Here is a 12823-nt window from a genome sequence, read left to right as displayed (position 1 = left end):
ATGGAGTAAGTCGGTGGCAGAGCAGGACACAAACATCTCTGATGCCCAACTCTATCCTGTTTCTGCAGCACCATTCTGCAGCCCCTCTATTAGTAAATGGACATTTCAGTGTCATTATTTTCTAGCTTTATTCCCTATTTGCCTCTTGTATCGATTTGCTCTAGCTGCCATCACAAAGTACCACAGACTGGGTGGCTTAATCAACAGAAATTTATTGTCTCACAGTTCTGGAGGCTGGAAGTTCAAGATCAAGGGCAGGGTTGGTTTTTCCTGAGCCCTCTCTCCTTGGCTTACAGACGACCATCTTCTCCCTGTGTGCTCACATGGTCTCTCCTCTGTGGGTGCATCCCCGGTGTTTCTGCATGTGTCCAAATCTCCTTTGAGAGGACACCAGTCAGAATGAATTAGGGCCCATCCTAATGGCCTCCTTTTACTTAATCTCCCCTTTAAAGGCCCTATCTCCAAATACACATTCTGAGGTGCTGGGGCTCAGGATTTCAACATATGAATTTTGAGGAGACAAATTCAGCCCAGAATGCCTCTCAACCATTTTTAGAGTACATGCCATAATACCATTGAACCCTCACCACAGTGCTTGGGAGGGAGGCGTCACCTCCCCTTTGTCTCCACTCAGAGATGGTGACTTTCTCATTGTCACCATCACAGGATCTGTGGTGAACCCAACACTCCAGCAGGCCTTCCAATCCAGAGGCCAGGGTCTTCCTACCAAATGTTTTAAAATCATGACCACCACTGTTTGTCAATCAAGATGTATTTAAAAATTCCTTTCATTACCTTGCTGGGTTGAACAGACATGCTTGACATTTACCTTCCCTTGTTCCACCTCTGAACATTGTAACACCTCTCATTACAGCAATTTTCAAAACCTGAAAGTGTTTCAAAACCACATAAAAAAGTTTCCATTCTAAGTGACAGCATCCCAGACAGCTGAGTCAACGTGTTGGGTCCCCAGTAGAGAGCAAAACTTCCATTCTCTAGAGATCTGTTGTGTGACAGTGTAAATATACTTAACACTACTGAACTGTACACTTAAAAATGGTTAAGATGGTAAATTCAATGTTATGGTTTTTTTAACCATGATGAAAAAAAAGAATACCTTACAAAATGTACCTACAGCTACACCATGAAGAAAGTGAAGAGAGAACGCACAACATAGGAGAAATTTTTTGCAATCATATACCTGATAAGGGACTTGCATCTAGAACAGAAAAAAATGTGTTACAACTCAATAATAAAAGGACAAATAACCCAATAAAAATGGGCAAAGGATCTGAATAGCCAGTTCTCCAAAGAAGACATACAAATAGCCAATAAGTACACAAAAAGATGCTCGACATTATGGGCCATCAGCGAAATGCAAATCAAAATCACCAGATACTACTTCACACCCACTAGGGTGGCTATAATCAAAAAGACAGATAACAGGCGTTAACAAGTGTTGGTGAGGATGTGGAGAAATTGGAGCCCTCATACACTGCAGGTGGAATGTAAAATGGGCAAGTGCTTTGGAAAACAGTCTGACGGCTCCTCGGTGACACATACAGTTACCCTATGACTCAGCAATTCCACTCCTCGGTTTATAACCAAGAGAAATGAAAACACATGTCCAAACAAAAATTAGTACACTTAATGTTAATAGGGGCATTATTCATAATAACCAAAAAATAGAAATAACCCAAATGCCCATCAGTTGATGAATAGACAAGTGTGGTCTATCCATACAATGAAATGTTATTCAGCAATAAAAGGAAATGCACTGACACATACTACAATTTGGATGAACCTTGAAAACAGTATGTAAGTGAAAGAAGCCAGACGAAAAAGGCTATGCATTATGTGATTCCATTTATACAAAGTGTCCAGAATAGGCAAATCTATAGAGATGGTAGATTAGTGGTTGCCTACGGTAGGTGGTGTTGGGTGTTAAGGGGTGGCAGCTAAGCCATGTGGCATTTCTTTTTGGGGTTATTGTTCTAAAATTGTGGTGATGTTTGCACAACTCTGTGAATACACGAAAAGCCATTGAGTTGTACACTTTAAACAGTTGAATTGTATGGTATGTGAATTATCTCAATAATGTGGTTTTAAAAAAACACTATAGCTAACATCATACTAAATGGTGAAAGACTGAATATTTTCCCCCACAACTGGAAAGCTTCATCAAGACAGTATGGTACTGGCAGAGGGATAGACACATGGAGATACAGAACAGAATAGAGAACCCAGACGTAGACTCACACAAAGATTTTTTGACAAAGAAGCAAAAGCAATTCAGTTGAAGGAAAGATAGCCTTTTAAATAAATGGTGCTGGAACAATTGGACATCCATAAGCAAACACTGAACCTTGACCTAAATTTCATATAGAGTCATGTGCTGCATAATGACGTTTCAGTCAATGAAGGACCGTATATACGACAGTGGTCCCATAAGCTTAGTACCATACAGCCTAGGTGTGTAGTACGCTATACCACCTAGGTTTGTGTAAGTACACTCTATGATGTTCACACAACAACAAAATCCCTAACAACGCATTTCTTAGAATGTATCCCTGTTGTTAAGCGATGCGTGACTATAGTTTAAAACATTACTTCAAAGTGGATCATGGATTTAACTATAAAATGGAAAATTATAAATCTTTCAGAAGGAAACACAGAAGAAAAATTTCAAGACAAAGTAGGTGAAAAGTTCTTAAACATGACATCAAAAGCCAAAAAAAAAGGATAAGTTGTGCTTCATCAAAACTCTTCATACTGGGCCGGCCCTGTGGCTTAGCAATTAAGTGCACATGCTCCGCTGCTGGCGGCCCGGGTTTGGATCCCGGGTGCGCACCGACGCACCGCTTCTCCAGCCATGCTGAGGCCGTGTCCCACATACAGCAACTAGAAGGATGTGCAGCTGTGACATACAACTATCCAGTGGGGCTTTGGGGGAAAAAATAAATTAATTAAATTATCAAAAAAAAAAAACTCTTCATACTAAATCAAAAACTTTTGGGCAGTGATATACCCTGTTCAGATGATGGGAAAAAAGGTATAGAATAGCAGAAAACATTCGCAATCTATATATTTGGGAAAAGTCTCGTATCTATGGTTACCTTAGCTATTACAGCATGCCTCTCTGACTTTCTAGAGTCTAAAATACATCAGTACTTTTACTACCATATGGACAATGCAAAGGCAATAGGATATTTAACTCTTACGCTCTTTTCTACATTTTCAAGCCTTTTTTCTCTTTGGACTATAATCTAGAGGTGGCAAATTAGAAAAAGGAATCCTTCGTCACGGTGGCCATGCCTCGCCAGGTGCGAGACGCACAAGCAGGGGGAGCCGGGTCTCAGCCCCCGGCTGTGTCCTCAGGCAGGTGCTCCTCTCCAGTGCACAACCTGAACAAACGTCCGTGGCAGCCCCAGAGCTGGAGCCCAGTCAGGAACAGGCAGTCTTGGCAAGCAGGAGAACACACTCCCTCTTCTGAGTGATTAGTGAAGGAAGAGAGAACGCAGATACAAGATTCTTGGGGTGAAGGAAGGTTTAGGGTCTCATGTGGAATTCCAGGGACACGCTTCTGCTATTTTGCCCCGTCCCTCTTTTCTGCAGAAAGGAGGGAGATATCCTCTTATTCCAAATCAGTCTCAGTGGATTTTGTGGTTTGAAGCTTCATTTGCATATTAGTTTTACAAATTGAAATATGTAATCGTGATATATACTTTATGCTGGCTTCTGGGTACAAGGGGCAGTTTGTGTGGGAAGATGTACAACACTTCTTAGGCTTTTACACAGCGTGTTCTTGGTGATAATCCCTAACTACTACGTAATTTCAGTTATTTCCTTTTTCCTTCCGGAATAAGTTAGAATTTTTAATTTTCCAAGAGGCTAATTTTTTTCTATTGTTATTTTTAAATTTTACTATGGACATAGATCATCTAATATTCAGGGGAAAGGGAGTTAGTGGTGATTGTTGAGATCTCTTTTTAGAACAGAAAAATGAAAGGGAGTTTGGCAAACTGTATTTTAAAGTGTATTACAAAGTTACAGAGTATAAGATGGTATAGCACAGGATTAGATGGACCCTCAATGGAATGGAGTGAAGTGCCAAAAATTCTGAGAGTCATGGTGTTTGGTATTGACGAAGGGTCATCTCAGATCTATACGGCGGTTTAGGGACAACTGGTAAATTACTGGGAAAACATTAAGTTAGAGCTTTAACACACACCACATGGGAAAACAAATTGAGATAAGTTAAATATTTAAATATCAAGAACACAAGCACTACAATGACTGAAAGAAAATATAAGGGAATTGTACCAGTCTGGGTCCAGTCAATAATTTAAACAGAGGAACTTTAATGTAAAGAATTATTAAGTGTGATAGGAGAGTAACGATAAAGATGGAGAGAGAAGGGGCCGGCCCCGTGGCGCAAGCGGTTAAGTGTGCACACTCCGCTTCAGCTGCCCAGGGTTCACAGGTTCGGCTGACGGACCACTTGTCAAGCCATGCTGTGGCAGCATCCCATATAAAGTAGAGGAAGATGGGCACGGATGTTAGCCCAGGGCCAATCTTCCTCAGCAAAAAAAAGAGGAGGATTGGCAACGGATGTTAGTTCAGGGCTGATCTTCCTCACAAAAAAAAAAAAGGGGGGGAGAGATGGAGAAAGAACACAGAAGGTACCCAGGACGAGGGAGAGTGCCCAAGGAGGACAAACTTGGAGGGAGCCCTGTCCCTGAGACCAGGGTCCAGACTCGATGGAGAAGGTCTAACTGTGGACCACCGAGCAGTGGAGAAGTTGCCCAGCCAGAGCTGGTCGCCAGTCGCAGGGCAGCAGGAAACAGCCCCTGGAAAGATAGTCCCCGGGCTGGGCTGTGAGGGGCTGAGAGGTGCACCCCCTCCCCACCGTATGTCCCCACCACCCTGCACCGCTGACGGACCCCACGGAAGGAACAAGAAAGAGAACAAACACGGCATTCCCAGACCCGGGGGGGGGGGGCGGGGGGGGGATGGTCTCGTCTTCCTGCCATGGCCCTCCAGCATCTCCTGCTATTGAAGTTCAACACTGTGCCTGCAGCAAACGAGAAATGCTTAGAACGGCCGGTCCATTGCGGTAGAGTGGATACCAAAGCTGAAGCTGAGACGCAATCAATTGATAGCTAGCACAGAAATATCTTTATAATCTCAGCAAACTTTTCTTAGCATGGCTCCAAGGACAGAAACTATAAAGAAAAATATGATGTCAGACTTGACTACACTAAACAGACAACTTTGGCAAAGCAAAGACAGCCATTAAAAGAGTTAAGACAACTCTTTGCAACACAACAGAGTTGATATTCTTAAATATAAAAGGTTCTTATAAATTAACAAAATAGTTACAAATAATCCAAGCATACCAACTGGCAATTCAGCAAAAATATACAACCTATGGAAACATAAAACACACGGAAAGATGCTCAATAGCAGTGTCGTTGATTATTTTAGGAGTGAAAGTTAACAAGGGCATACGGCAAGTACTTGATAAATACTTGTTGAATGAATCATTTTTGTATATCAGAGTTCCTAAATTTAAAAATATGATTAATACTCAGTATTGGCCATAGTGGATGCAGGCATTCTCAAACATCGTTGATAGGAGTGTAAATTAGCCCAAATTTTCTGAATGGTGACTTGGAAATGTATGAAAAGCCATTAAAATGTGCACAAAATTGACCCACAGATTCCACCTCAGAAAACTGGGCAGGTACGTCAAGAAATACATATATATATATTCATTGCAATATTGCTTATAATTGCAAAGAAAAAAGATGCATTCATCAAGAGAGGATGGGTAAACAAATTATGCTACAGACACGCATGGGCCTACTACACAGCTATTAAAAAGAATAGCAGAGGTGTCTGTTACTAGCATGGAAAGCTGCCTAAAATTCAGTACAGAATGACTCCAGAGAAAACAGTGTGTGTAATATGATTCCGTTTTACCTGAAAAATCGTGGGTGGATTAATATATAACTATCCTCATATTTGTGTGTGTGTGTGTGTGTGCGCTTAAAAATATATGCAACAAATGTGATCGTCTCTGGGGCGGAATTACAAGAGGCTTTCATCTCACTCTACTTTATGTATTTCTGTAATGTCTGGACTTTGTTATAAGAACTATTATTTTTACCAAAAAAAAAAAAAATGTTCATTTTAAAAGTCAGGCAGTATAGAAATATTCAAAAACTAATTGTCTCTAACATCTCATCCCCCAGAAATTCTCAGATGAAAAATCATTTCCTGTACTTATTTATAGGGAGATAGAAGTATAAACAGATATAAGTCCATATTATAGTTATTATTTTAAACTAAAAGTTGCCCTAGTGGAGTCATATCCTATGCATATTTAACTTTCTTGGATTTAGTTTATATAATTTCCACCTTACATACTTAGCAAAGAGGGAGGGAAGAAGAGAAAAGAAACAAAGTAACAGAAACAGTACAGCCTGCTCCGGGTCCGCCCCACACCAGATGGAAGACCCAGGTTTCCTTATTGCTCAGTTATTCCTATTCTGAGTCTCTCAGGAGCATTTTGCTACCTGCCTGCGATTCCACTCTTCAAAGAAATCCATTTTTTCCTTCAAAATGGGCCTTAGGTCAAGCCTGGTACTCAACCAAAGAAACCATTCGTATTTCTTTTAGTAGGAAAAAACACCCCAACTAGTCATGTTGATTTATTGGTAGACGATAGACTAGTTTCCAACATGCCAGGGCTGACCAATAGAAATAAAATGTGAGATATAGATCTGTAATTTAAAATTTTCCACTAGCCACACTGAAAGTAAAAATAAACAGGTGAAATTAATTTGAATGGTTTTTTTTTTTTTTTTTTTTGCTGAAGACGGTTGGCCCTGAGCTAACTTCTGTGGCAATCTTCCTGTATTTTACATGTGGGTCGCTGCCACAGCGTGGCTGAAGAGTGGCGTAGGTCTGTGCCCAGGACCCGAACCCGTGAACGTGCTGCTGAAGTAGAGCACGCTGAAATTAACCACTACGCCACGGGGCTGGCCCCAAATGGTGTGCTTTATTTAACCCAATGTATCCAAAATATTATAAACTTAATATGTACTCAATATTAAAAATCATTAGTGAGATATTTTATATTCTTTTATTCTTACTAAGTCTTTGCAATTCAGTGTGTATTTTACACTGAGAGCACATCTCAATTGGAGCATTTAATTTCATTGGAAATATTTGATCTGTATTTGGATTTCACAATAGTTACAGTTGCAAGAGTAGCTACTCATATCCAGCTTGTGTCTAAGTTGTTTAAACATACTTAAAATTATTCCAATAACTGAATCAAGTCTAAAGTTTTTAAATCCATATCTAAATAAATTAAAATTAAATAAAATTTAAAGTTCAGTTCTCCAGTCTCACTAGGTACATTTCAAGTCTATGCCATTTGGCTTTCAAGATCAATGAAAAGGCACTGGTTTTTCATTGGCAGGTTTAAGCCAGTGCTGTTGTTCGAGTTACATCTTAAAAAGATCCTCTCTCTGCTGGACAGGGAAAGTTGAAAGGCTGTCACACTGGTTTAAGCAAGAGTATGGATGAGGTGGGAGGATGGAAAAGGAAACAAGGGGACGCACTCCAGACATATCTGGAGGTAGAGCCGCCAGGAAGTGCAGACGGGTTGTACGTGGGAATAAAGAGGGTGTTGATCCCCGGGTGCTGGACTTGAGCCACCAGATAGACACTGGGGTCCTTCACAGAGACAGAGAACCCTGTGTGGGGGTGAGTGGGGTAATGAGTGCTGGGGAGACTCAGGAATTTCATTTGGGGCATAAATGGAGGTGCCTTGTAGAGATCCAAATGGAGATGCAAAGAAGCTGTTGGATTTATGAGTCCTGGCTGCAAGAGAGGTCAGGACTAGAGGCGTGAAGTTAGCAATCGTCAGCACATAAATAGTATTTGAAGACGTGGGATTCATGAGACTGCCTAGGAAGAAAGTACAGAAAAGAACACAGGATCTAGGACCCAGGTGTGGGGTCCTCGACAATTTGGAGGCTGGACAGGAGAGTCGGAGTTACAGAAGCCAGGAGAAGAGCGTTTCAAAAAGGAGCCAACCTATTGAATGCTCCCGAAAGGTAAGATTAGGAGGGAGAACTGATGGCGGGTTTGGCAAACACGCAGGTCTGTGATGCATTTAACCGGAGCTACTCCACGGGAATGCCGGCGACGGGTGCGTGTTGGGAATGGGCTGAGGGTGGAATGCGAGGCTGTATAAACTCTCCGAAGTCAGGCGATGAAGGGAGTCAGAGAGAAGGGCAGTAGCTGGAGGGTATGTGTGGAAAAGAGCTGTTGTCCCAGGTGCGCCCTCACTGCAAGTGCTGCGATACTGCAGCAGACTTGCCTGCTGGCGGGACTCATCCACTCAGTGGGCGGAGAAACCGCCGATCACGGAGCGCCTTGCATACTGGAGATTAAGATCTCCTTCCAGGGATTTGTCTGTTCATATCCTTTGCCCATCTTCTTTTGTTCATCTTGTTGATTTGTGGATGTTCTCTAGAAGCTCTAGATGAATCCTTTATTTGTTAGAGGACTTGCCAACAATTTCCTTCCATCTGTAGGTTGTCTTTCACTCTGTTTCTGGTGCCTTTGGTCAAAATGAAGTTATTAGTTATAATATAGTCAAATCTGCCCACCTTTGTGACACATCAGTGTTTTGTGCATCTGGTTAAGAAATCCTTCACTGCCCTGATGTCATACAGATGGTCTGTTATGTTTTCATCTAAATCTTTCTCACTTTTGCTTTCACATTAGGTCTACTCCACCTGGAACAGACCGGTGAGTGTGGTGTGGGCTGGAGCCCTGACTTAGCCTCTTTTCCTGCCCCACCTCCACGGAGGCGGGTGGGAGTGGAGCAGGTCCAGTAGAATGAAAGATGAGAACAGCCTTGTCTTGGCCAGTGTGCTGGTTCCTGGTTATTCTCTGTAGTGTGTGAAGTCCTCCCCAGTTTACCCAAACCTTCTGTCAAGTGTTGCTCAAAGTGACAGGCTGCTCTCTGCCACGCTTTGGAGAATTAAGAATTGCATTTGGGAGGAAGGGGCCAGGGGAGGGCAGCGTCTCCTGCCACAGGTCAGCATGCTGTCACACCAGCAGCCCTGTGGACCAGAGTGCCCAGAAGGGGCCGTCTGCTGAGGGGCCATCAGTCCCAGGAGCAGGGCAAGTTTGGAGGAGGCTCACAGCAGCTGGCACGCGCTCTGAGCGGTGCCAGTTTCTGACAACAGAGCCCTGGAGGAATTTACCATTGTAATTTAGCCTTCAAGAAAAACAAACGTCTAACAGCAACACCTCATACCAGGAAGAATTGGTAACTGAAGTTTTTATGAATTGCTGGTGGGGAGGTAAATATTAAAGGGACTTTGGAGAACAGTTAGTAACCTACGTCTTCAGTATCTAAAAATCCTTTCCACATCCACGACCTCATCTGACCCTGACGATTACCGCTTTGCCAAGACAGGGTAATTTTGTCTTCCTTTAATGAATGAGGAGTCTAAGCCAGAGAGGCTGAGAAACGCTCCCTCTAGCAAGGGAGACCCGTTAATATTCCTTCCTAATATGTCATGCTGTCCTTAGAAACGGAGAGAGGGGGAAACGTTGGCACACCTGGCCCACCACGCAGGGGTGGGGCCTGTGCTGTGCTCTCTACCCCCTTTCTGGCTGCTTCCCCCCAGGCTGCAAGGTCGCCTACAGACACGGCTCCCACATTTGAAGGACCAGGAAGGGGGTGCAGGGTCCTAGGAGGGTGGGATAGCGAGGGCCTCACCATTTGTCTTCCAGGCAGAGCCGTCTTGGGACCTTTGCGCTCCGCCCTGCCCTCTGCAGCAACTGGGCTCCCGGCCCAGCCCCGGCCTCTCTCCCGCCTCGGTGCTCCTGCATCGCTTACAGGGCCCTGCCTGTCAGACAGTGAGGGGCAGGAGTGGTTTAATTTGACAAACTAAGTCCTGGTCTTCCCTCAGATGGTGAGGACTGTGTTATCCTCGGAAACAGAGATTCCCTCAGGCTAAAAGCTCTTGTTTCTGGAACATTCTTAAGGGATAAATTCAACAGCGGGAATTTCAGGAAGGGTGAGGAAGACGTGATCGGCGTCAACGGCACCAGGGACCTGGGTCTGGGCCAGCCAGCAAGCGCGGTCAGCAGCTTCAGCCGAACTGCGGCTCTGTCTGGAGGGAAGCCAGCCCTAGGGTGACAGCGAGGGATTTCCCGGCCTGCTCTGCAGAGGGAGGGACCGCTGAGGCACATTTAATAATAGCCATGACTCGCTAGGGACTTTTCTCTCCGGTAATAACGTTGAGAAATTAAGGAGTCGGCAAAAACATTTTAAATGACTGCGTGGTTGCCAAGCTAAAGGTCAAGGGGTCAGGCGACCACCTGAGGTCATCCTCAGTGTCAGCAGGACCCTCCTGGGAGCAGCCCGACCCTGGCTGCCCGTCTGTAGGGTGGTGGGCACCGGACCAGCCTGCCGTTTCCTTTTTCCTCTTCAGAACCGTCACTTCTGCATCGCCAACGATTCTGCTGTCACAGATCTGCTACTGAGTGGAACACAGGTCCTTCTGTTTCTGTTTTATTTTACAAGTTGTGCCTGTGAAGTATTAAGAAAGGTATACATTGGTCTCTGCCCCTGGTTCCTGGCACAGAGCTCCTAAAACCCCTATAAATTCCTAAGCGATGAGAACACCAGGAGCATCTCTTGTTCTAATCTTTGACCCCCTCTTCGCTGGCACAGAGCTCTTAAACCCTTGTAAATTCCTATGTGATAAGAGCACTAGGAACATCTTGTTCTAATGAGGCAACTCTGGGTGGGCTCCTGGAAGGGGGCTGGTCATCAGACCAAGCCGTGATTAAAAGCTTGGGATTTTCAGCCCCATTCCCCACTCCTCCAGAGAGGGCAGAGGGGCTGGAAATGCAGTTAATAATCGATCATGCCTACATGAGGAAGCTTCCATAAAATCCCAATAATAGGGGGTTCGGGAAGCTTCCAGGTTGGTAAACACATCCACATGGGGAGGGTGGTGCACCCCAACTCCACGGGGACAGAAGCTCCTGTGCTCGGGACCATCCCAGACCTTGCCCTATGTATCTCTTCATCTGGCTGTTCATCTGTGTCTTTTATCATATCCTTTAATAAACTGGTCCACGTAAATAAGTGCTTCCCTGAGTTCTGTGAGCCCTTCTAGAAAATTGGTTGAACCTAAGGAGCGGGTCATGGGAACCTCAGACTTATAGCCTGTTGGTCAGAAGCACAGGTGACAACCTGGGCTTTCGACTGGTGTCTGAACTGGGGAGTGGGGCAGACTTGTGGGAGTGAGCCCTTAACCTGTGGGGTCTGATGCTAACTCCGGGTAGATACTGTCAGAACTGAGTTGACTTGTAGGATGCCCAGCTGGTGTCACAGAGAACTGCTTGGCATGGGGACAAACCTCCACACATTTGGTGACCAGAAGTGTCAGAAGCAAAGTGTTCTCTGTGAAGGTAAAGGAGACTCACAGGGAAGAAACACATAGGAGGGAAGAACTGGATTGTTCCCTACATAGGAAGGAAAAAATGTGAGTTTTTTTCCATTCTAGTGCTAAGCACTTTTTAAACAAGATATAAGTAAGACAGAGGGTAAGACAAGATTCTAGAATCTTGCTGTTCTTTATAACAGAGACCCCTGGTCCATAGCAGGTCTCCCCTTTTTGAAAAAGAGCTGAGGAAGAGAGAGACAGAGACAAAGAGGGAGAGATGGAGAGAGACAGACAGAGATGGAGAGAAAGGGAGGGACAAAGAGAGATGGAGACAGAGAGGGAGAAACAGATGAAGAGAGAGAGACAGAGACAGAGATGGAGAAAGAGGGAGAGACAGAGAGGGATGGACAGAGAGACAGAGACAGCGAGACAGAAACGGAGAAAGAGACAGAAATGGAGAGAGAAGAGAGAGAAAGACAACCATCTATTACTTTATTCAACAGAACACCTGACATCCTATTTGGAAGTATTTTCAGAGCAAGCTCTTGGGCCTGCCTGGGGGGCTCCCTTTCAGAGCAGAGAGAGGCCACCCCTGAAGACAAACGTGTGTTTCACACTTAGAGCCGGCAGAAGCAAACTTGTGGCAGGCTTCTAATCGTCAAGAAATCTACAAATGTGGAGAAGTAGCCTCAGAGCATGCCTCTTCACAATCAAGATTTTTCTTTCTTTCATGATTAAAAATGAGTAACATCTATTTGTTGGGTTTGTAAATGTTTTCACTGGAGGTGACAGGAAACTAAAATGCTAGACATCTGGAAACTCTCCTCCTGGAACTGCCTAGAGGGGAAGAAAGCTCCCGCTGTTACAGCGTCAGGGCTGGTGAAAGGACAAGTAGGCGTAGCTGGACACGTTTGAGGGGGTCTGGGCGGGCCGGTGAGGGAGCCTCTCCAGCTGCGGGCATCTATGGATTGAGCCAGCGAGGAAGGGGGAGTAGTCTGCTGGGGCTGTCCCAACAAAGGACCGCAAACAGGGGGCTTCAACAACAGGAATCTATTCTCCCACAGTCCTGGAGGCGGAAGTCCATGACAAAGGTGTCGGCAGGTGGATTCCCTCTGAGGCTGTGAGGGAGGATCTGCTCCAGGCTCTCCCCAGCTTCTGGTGTGGCTGGTGACCCTTGGCGTTCCTTGGCTTGTAGACGCATCACCCTATCACCTCTGCCTTCATCTTCCCATCACGTTCTCCGTGTGTGTGTGTCTGTGTCCAAATGTCCCCTTTTTATAAGGACACCGGTCTTATTGTGTTAGGGGCCCACCCTATTCCAGAATGGC

This window comes from Diceros bicornis, chromosome 9 (assembly GCF_020826845.1).
Source record: "Diceros bicornis minor isolate mBicDic1 chromosome 9, mDicBic1.mat.cur, whole genome shotgun sequence".
Lineage (NCBI taxonomy): Eukaryota > Metazoa > Chordata > Mammalia > Perissodactyla > Rhinocerotidae > Diceros > Diceros bicornis.
This window is presented reverse-complemented; position numbering follows the sequence as displayed.